The 6,902-nt window shown below is 34.0% G+C and overlaps 1 long non-coding RNA gene across 3 annotated transcripts; it reads right to left on the bottom strand.

The window, feature by feature from the left end:
* Positions 1 to 932: 932 nt before the first annotated feature.
* LOC113299447 lies at positions 933 to 5,020 on the bottom strand. Of its 3 annotated transcripts, none has more exons than XR_003334922.1 (10): positions 4,537 to 5,020; positions 4,381 to 4,422; positions 4,052 to 4,183; positions 3,500 to 3,714; positions 2,520 to 2,588; positions 2,143 to 2,429; positions 1,982 to 2,068; positions 1,685 to 1,767; positions 1,484 to 1,585; positions 933 to 1,335 (listed from the first exon to the last, which is right to left on the bottom strand). It is a non-coding gene; the product is annotated as an uncharacterized LOC113299447 (long non-coding RNA). The 3 variants fall into 3 exon arrangements; XR_003334921.1 differs by having other exon boundaries at positions 4,555 to 5,020; XR_003334923.1 differs by having other exon boundaries at positions 3,500 to 3,539; positions 4,555 to 5,020.
* Positions 5,021 to 6,902: the final 1,882 nt, after the last annotated feature.

Raw genomic sequence — 6,902 nt, 5'->3', positions numbered from 1 at the left:
TATGTTAAAAAAAAAAAAAAAACTCCATTCCAAAAAGATATTGTTCATTGCATCTTACTCTACTACTATTAATGGGAAGAATGAGCGAATCAAGAGACCTCTCTCACTGTAACTAACAACTCAACACCAATGCAAATAGCATATTAGACTCTGAAACTGTGTTTACTTTTTATTGCCATTTGGAAAGAGCAGTAACGGTATGTAGACAAAATCTCATCTTAAGATAGAGGATGATACGAAGGAATGTTAACACGAATAATAATTCAAGTCATTTAAAATACACCAGACGGTGATCCTTCTAGTGGTGGTTCACTTGGATGGTGCAAAGTTGTCTGTGTCTGAACACCGGACTCCGCAAATCAAAGATTGACTACGGGATTTATATATGGTCATTGTATAAGCCAACCAAGTAAGGAATTGCCTATCAGCAACGTTGTAATAAGATTTCCCAATAAAATTATTCATCCAGCATTCGGTGTCGGGGTAGCACTACACCAAAATCAGGATTTTGTCACAGGGCATTTCTGTTACTGATTAAATTTGTGACACATATACTCCGTTGGAGAAACGCTGTGATAATAATTGTTATCGTTTTTTGTAACAGTTTGATTGTGACAACATTTGATTACAGTCACAATTTTCAACTGTTACAATAATTAATAGTAACAGTTAACCTAATTTTAGAATGGCGACACGTGGCCATTTGACACAATTATTATAACATATTTAATTGTTATTCAAAATTTGCAACAATTAGGTGATGACACGTGTCTTACACCGCCAGGTAGGCAACTATTAAGTTTTACCACGTGTCACATTTTCTTACGGTTACAGTAACACATATAAGTGTTTCCTACTTTTTGCAACAATTTCCCAATGGACACCTGTCGTCTTTTTGCTGAAACGTTTAAACTGTTGTAACAACATTCATATGATGACACGTGTTGTTTTTCTTCACAGTTTTGGTCACAGTTGCCCCTATGACAATTATTTCAATTACAATTAAAAAAAATGGATAGTCCAGGTCATTATCATGGACCTGGCCTTCCAGTTTACAGGCCTACACAATTAAACCAGAAACACAGGCCTGCAATACAACAACTGAACCTGAAACATAGGCCTGCAATACAACAACTGACTGGAAACATAGGCCTGCAAACTATCCCCAATTTACAATTCATTTACAAAAAATCATTCTATTCATTATGAACAAAGAAACAAATATGATTGCAAGTAAGAAAACAAACTTCCTAGGCACCAAAAAATAAGTGTCTGAACAAGCTAATAGACATCAAAACCTATTGCAGTTCTTGACTGTGAACTGTACCGAATGCCCTACACAGATAAACAAAATAACCAAATCAGTATGAGAACAAACGCAGAAACAACTGACCAATTAGCGGACAACCAATATATGGACATCACAAAGATTTAAGTAAAAAAATTAAATTCAAAGATAGTACAAGAATCGCATGAAACTGACCTAGTAGAGATTTGTTTGACTTGCCTCCACTTACAGGGGTCTTTCCTCCCTTGGGGTAAGGAGTACCTTGATGAACAGCACCACCTTTCTTGCCATCAGCACCTGCAAAAACGTGAACAGTTACAGATAATTAGAACAAATAGGAAAATGGCAGCAACATAACAATCTAACGAAGCAAGCCAAATGAAAAAACATTTTCACCTAACTTCTGAGGAGTTTCTACTTTAACATTTTTGTCCAAGAGTGGGCTTATTGTTAGCAACTTCAGCAAGTCTCTTCTTTCCCTATAAGAAACACATAAAGTTATAGTTGGTCAGCAATGGCAAATACAGAGAACTCTTACTCAAGTTAATCATGAAAATACTAAAAACGACGACATTCTTAGCAAAAAGTAAACCACAAGGTTGTACAATGCCTGAAAAGCAAGGGGCGAGGACAAAACAAATTATGAGACATGATCAACAACAAAGCAAATTTTGAGAATATTAAAGCACTCACTCTTAACACCGCTTTATGTAGAGATGATGAGCACATATAGGCTTTCATGAGCTTGAATATCATTATAGTTACTAATCCAAGGATGACCTGCCAAGAGAACTATAATTAGGATCACAAAGAAAGAAATTCAGCAGTCTTTTTAACAAGATGAGAATATTAACTTAATGCCTCAGCAGCCATCACTCGTTCATGTGGGTCTTTATTCAATAGACGCTTGACAAAATGCTTGGCTTCAGAAGATAAAGAAGGCCAAGGAGGTTCATCGAGTCCGCCCTAAAGGGCGGGAAAATCTCGGACTCTGTGCGAGCCAAGAACGGACAACTTCCACATAAAAGTATATATGATATCACACCAATACTCCACACATCAGCCTCTGTACTGTAAGATCTATGTAGAACTTCAGATGCAACATAGTATGCACTTCCAACGATGTCATTAAGCCTTCTATCTGCATCGTGTCAGATAAAATAGAAGTTAGAAAGATGCCTAATTTTACTTATGAATAATATGGTCAGCACCCAAGAGAGTAAAAAATCACCTGGTTTCACAAAATCGGACAAGCCAAAATCAATGGCCTTCAATTGCGAGTTTTCATCAACAAACAATTCTGATTCAATCAAACCACTACACTTGGTTAGCAATATAAAAAAGTAAAAGAACAAGAATGTTAAGAGAAATAACTCGTGTGTTTGGTAGGATAACTTGGTTTCCATGCCAATCTAGCATGTTTTCCATGTGGTAAAAACATTATAATCCTGCCTGGGAAGCACTAACAAGGATTATCTACTAAAGGCAAGTAAAGAGTAATATAATAGTTTCCTCAATTGAAGAACAATAACTCAATTCAACTAGCAACTTGCTAGATCATCACCATTACTTGGGCCCAGATTTAACACTTCAATTCTATCTGAAATGCCTCACAGTTGCAAGCAAGAGCAATTAGTGAAGTCTAAAATCTTGTAAATTGTTCCTTCTGATTGGCATGGAGCCGACCAGATGTTTAATAGAAATTTAACTTCTAAGTTTCTCGAGAAACATATTGACCATGAGCAGAAATATACGACTGGTTAAATCGGAATAGTCACTGAAGTCTAAACAGAATATACCCTTGTCAGGTTCATCAATCATGTGATGTGAACAAGAAAGTGAAATCAGTCTTAACATATGCTTAACAATGTCTCTTCATGTGCCCATTACTCCTACAATCATCTTATATCATTCAGTTGTAAAAGAAATATTGTTACAATTGGTACAGTCACTTAAGCATTAGATGAAAAAAGCAACTCCCAGCCACGTAATATTCAGTTATAGAACTAATATCTTTGAATCGGTAAGTTAAATTTCAACTAAGTTAACTCAAAAAATTTAACATCATAATACTAAATTCCTAAGAACAGACGAGATGGACAAAGAATACACAATCTTATATTGGCACGCTTTAGATGAAGGGATTAGAGAAAGAAAAAAAGAGATGGAAGAAAGAAAGAAAGAAAGATTATATACTACGGAGGTACTTACAACAAAGGCGAAGTCATGCTTCAAATCCACATCCCGTACTCTGCGGAAATGGTTGCCAGAAACAGTAAGGTTATATCGCCTTTCACATTCCATTAAAACATCCAACTACATTATAGATAGAACCGCCAAAGTCTCCTATACACCCTGCTAGAATAGCCACCAATTCCGCCAAAGTCTCACATCATACACCTCCAGGTTTGGCAAATGCCAGAAACCTTCAACAAGATCATTTAAGTTAAACACATGCCACTACGGGGGGGAACATTCGGACAGTAGATAGCGTAATGACAGTGTGAACATAATCCCAAACACATGAAAGATGCTAGGTGACGTTCTAAATATCACCATAACACAGGAACAAGCCCACCTGTACTAATTGGCTACTTATACACTGATGAAAATTAAACTTGTCAACCATGAATCTATTTCACATACATACAAATGGGGAACGCTCTCAACTGCATTAGTAAAAAATCAGAAAGAAATTGAATCTCTTCACAATATATCCATTTAGTAAATAAAAGTCAATGAAACTCTTAAGCAAATACTTACCCTCCATGTATACAAATCGAGCACAGAACACCTCTTCTTTCAATTCACCATCAGACAAATCAGTAGCATGCACGAACCATGATATCTGACTCCCATTCCCAGTATGTTGTTGAACCAAAATTGTAGGAAGAACTACCAAAAAAAAAATCAAAACAAAAAAACCTAAATCAAATCTCTCATATCAAATCCAAACTTCAAAAAGAAAAAACCAAATCAATTCAAAAACAAAAACGAGCCTGGATGATTAGCAATAACCTCCAGTAACCAAACGAAATTTCTTAGTTTCTTTATGTTTAAGAAGCTTAATAAAGCCATTTCCTCTTTCTTACCGATTATTTCCATCTTTATCAAATCGGTATAGTTTCGCACATCTACAGAATTAACAATCATAAACCAAATTCATCAATTTTGAACTGGCTCAAATCAAATTAAATCAAATCAAATCAAAGCGAAAAAGGTAATGAGCAAAGAAATTGATGAAGCACCATAAACTACAATTTTACCCAGATTGGGGTCTGCAACATTTCAATTTGTAACTTCACCAAACGTAAAGCATTTTCTATTAAATCAAAAGAAACCCTAACAAAAACCCCAAATCAAAACTCTAATTTTGATCCAAATCTTAAGAGAACATCAGATCTACTGGGTTCAGTATCTATTTCCAATAAAATTAGAGTATTGATTTATGGGTATATGGATTATGGTTTCGTTTCTCTGATTTGGAGGAGGGAGATGAAGAAGATGGAGAAAAGAGCAGTGTTCTGGTAATGTTCATATGGGGTTATAGCCTCATCTTTCTTAATTTAGGTTAGAGATGGAGACCGGCCGAGAGGAGCACAAGAAGAAAGTGATGAAATTTACTTTGATAGGGTTTCAGTCGAAGAAGAAGATGGGGTGAGTGTGTTAGGGTTTCAGTTGAAGGAGAAGAAGATAGGGTGAAGGAGGCGGAAAAGGAAATGGAGATTTAGGTTTTTTATTTTCATTTTCACTCTCTTCTAACTATATGTAGAAATCCCTTGTTATTGTGCGGCAGAGCTGGACGACTTGTGACTCCGACACCCATCTGATTGGTTCTAGAAGATCAAATGGTTGACATCTTATCATGTGTCACCAAAAAATTCATTCGACGTCTCTCATTGTTTTAAATTAGATGGTGTATTTTATCACATACCAAACCATGGGACATCGTAACGCAGGGGTTCATAACTTTGGGAAGAAATGTCTAATAGTTTACGAGTAATCAATGATCTTGTTGGAAGTGTTAGGACATTGGAATTAAGCATAAATCCCCAGAACAATATGATATCCAAAAAAAATTAAAACTGGATCGTTAGCAGCGACAAAAAAAAATCGAATATGATATCAAAAGATATCGACATAAATGTGAATATCAAAATATTATGATACGATATTATTTTCTTAAGATAAATTTATATTTTGGAGATATCTACAATAACAAAATAATAAACCTCATTTTCATATTAGTTTCCCTAGTTTTTTCATACCATAATAAAAAATCATACTATTACTTTTTTTAATTTTGTTCATACCATAATAAAAATAAAATAAGTCTAAAATAAAAAAGAAAATTTTTGTTCAATTTTGATAATGTGTGTAACCAGAAATTGTATTGAATTTAAAAAGGAAATTAAAAAATAAAATAAATTATTTGACTTTTATTTTTGTTATGTCTTGATTTGTATGTAAAAATATTTGCGACCATTAATTAGGGGATATGAGAATGATGCATGTATCCCAAATTACAAAAGTTCCCAAATTTTAGGGTGCTTTTTCCTAAAAGCAATATTTCTAAAATTAAAACAAGTATAATTTCAAAATATTTTTTTCCATAGATGCTAATTCGTTTATTTTTGGTACATACAACATTACATCCAAATTAATCGGTACAATTTCCTTTTTATTATAAAAATATTCTTATACGGGCATCGGTCTATAAAAAGTGATATCGAAACCGAAAACTCATTCGGCGCCGCTGCTCTCTTCCGGGTTCTTTTTTTTTTGTCCGCATTACTGCGTGCTTGCATAATTTTTTCGTTTGATCCGTAAATGTTTTTTTCTTTTTAAGGTAATCCAAGAAGTGCACGAAACCAACCCTCCTTATCTCATTCAAGAACATCGAGGTAATTTTTTGTACCATTTACTCCCTCTGTTTCAAAAAGACCGTCCTCTATTCCATTTTTGTTTCAAAATTGTGTGCAACTTCTATTTATAGTCATATTTTTTCAATGAACTCTCTAATATACCCTTAAATCTTTTATATTCATAAATTCTTTTTTAATGGAACCAAATCTAAAATATTAATGAAATTTGTATAATTAAGGAAACAAATATATCCTTCATTCCTTTTTTTGTATTTCCTATTTATAATCCCATAAAAAAATTTGGTAGTTTTTATTACTAACAGTTTATTGAAATAAATTAGGAAAGTAATTAAGGGTAGGCATGTAAACTGCTATGGTCTCCTTAATATCTTAACAAAGTCAAAGCGGACTGTCTTTTCGAAACGGATGGAGTATAATTTTTCATTCATGGGAAAAGCTCTTAGGGTTTTATTATGTGATAATAAATATCAACCGGTTTGACCGTAACTGTTTTTTTGTTTTGCAGATCTTACAAATGTTTAAACTAATGTTTCTGTTTGATCCCTGGTTGTTTTTAGTTTTGCAAAGAAAGTGCTTTCATTCAATGTTCCCCCGCTCTTTAGAAGGAAGACGACTCAGATGATTTTTTTCTCTCATTAAAAGATTTTTATTCAACCTAAGTTTCTTGTTCGGATGAACTGGAGATGAAATATATCAATTTTGAACATCCCAGGTTCAAAGATTACTAG

The sequence above is a fragment of the Papaver somniferum genome, chromosome 7 (genome assembly GCF_003573695.1).
Source record: "Papaver somniferum cultivar HN1 chromosome 7, ASM357369v1, whole genome shotgun sequence".
Taxonomy (NCBI): Eukaryota; Viridiplantae; Streptophyta; class Magnoliopsida; order Ranunculales; family Papaveraceae; genus Papaver; species Papaver somniferum.
The sequence above is the reverse complement of the archived record's forward strand: the minus strand, read 5'-3'. Positions and strand labels throughout refer to the sequence as shown.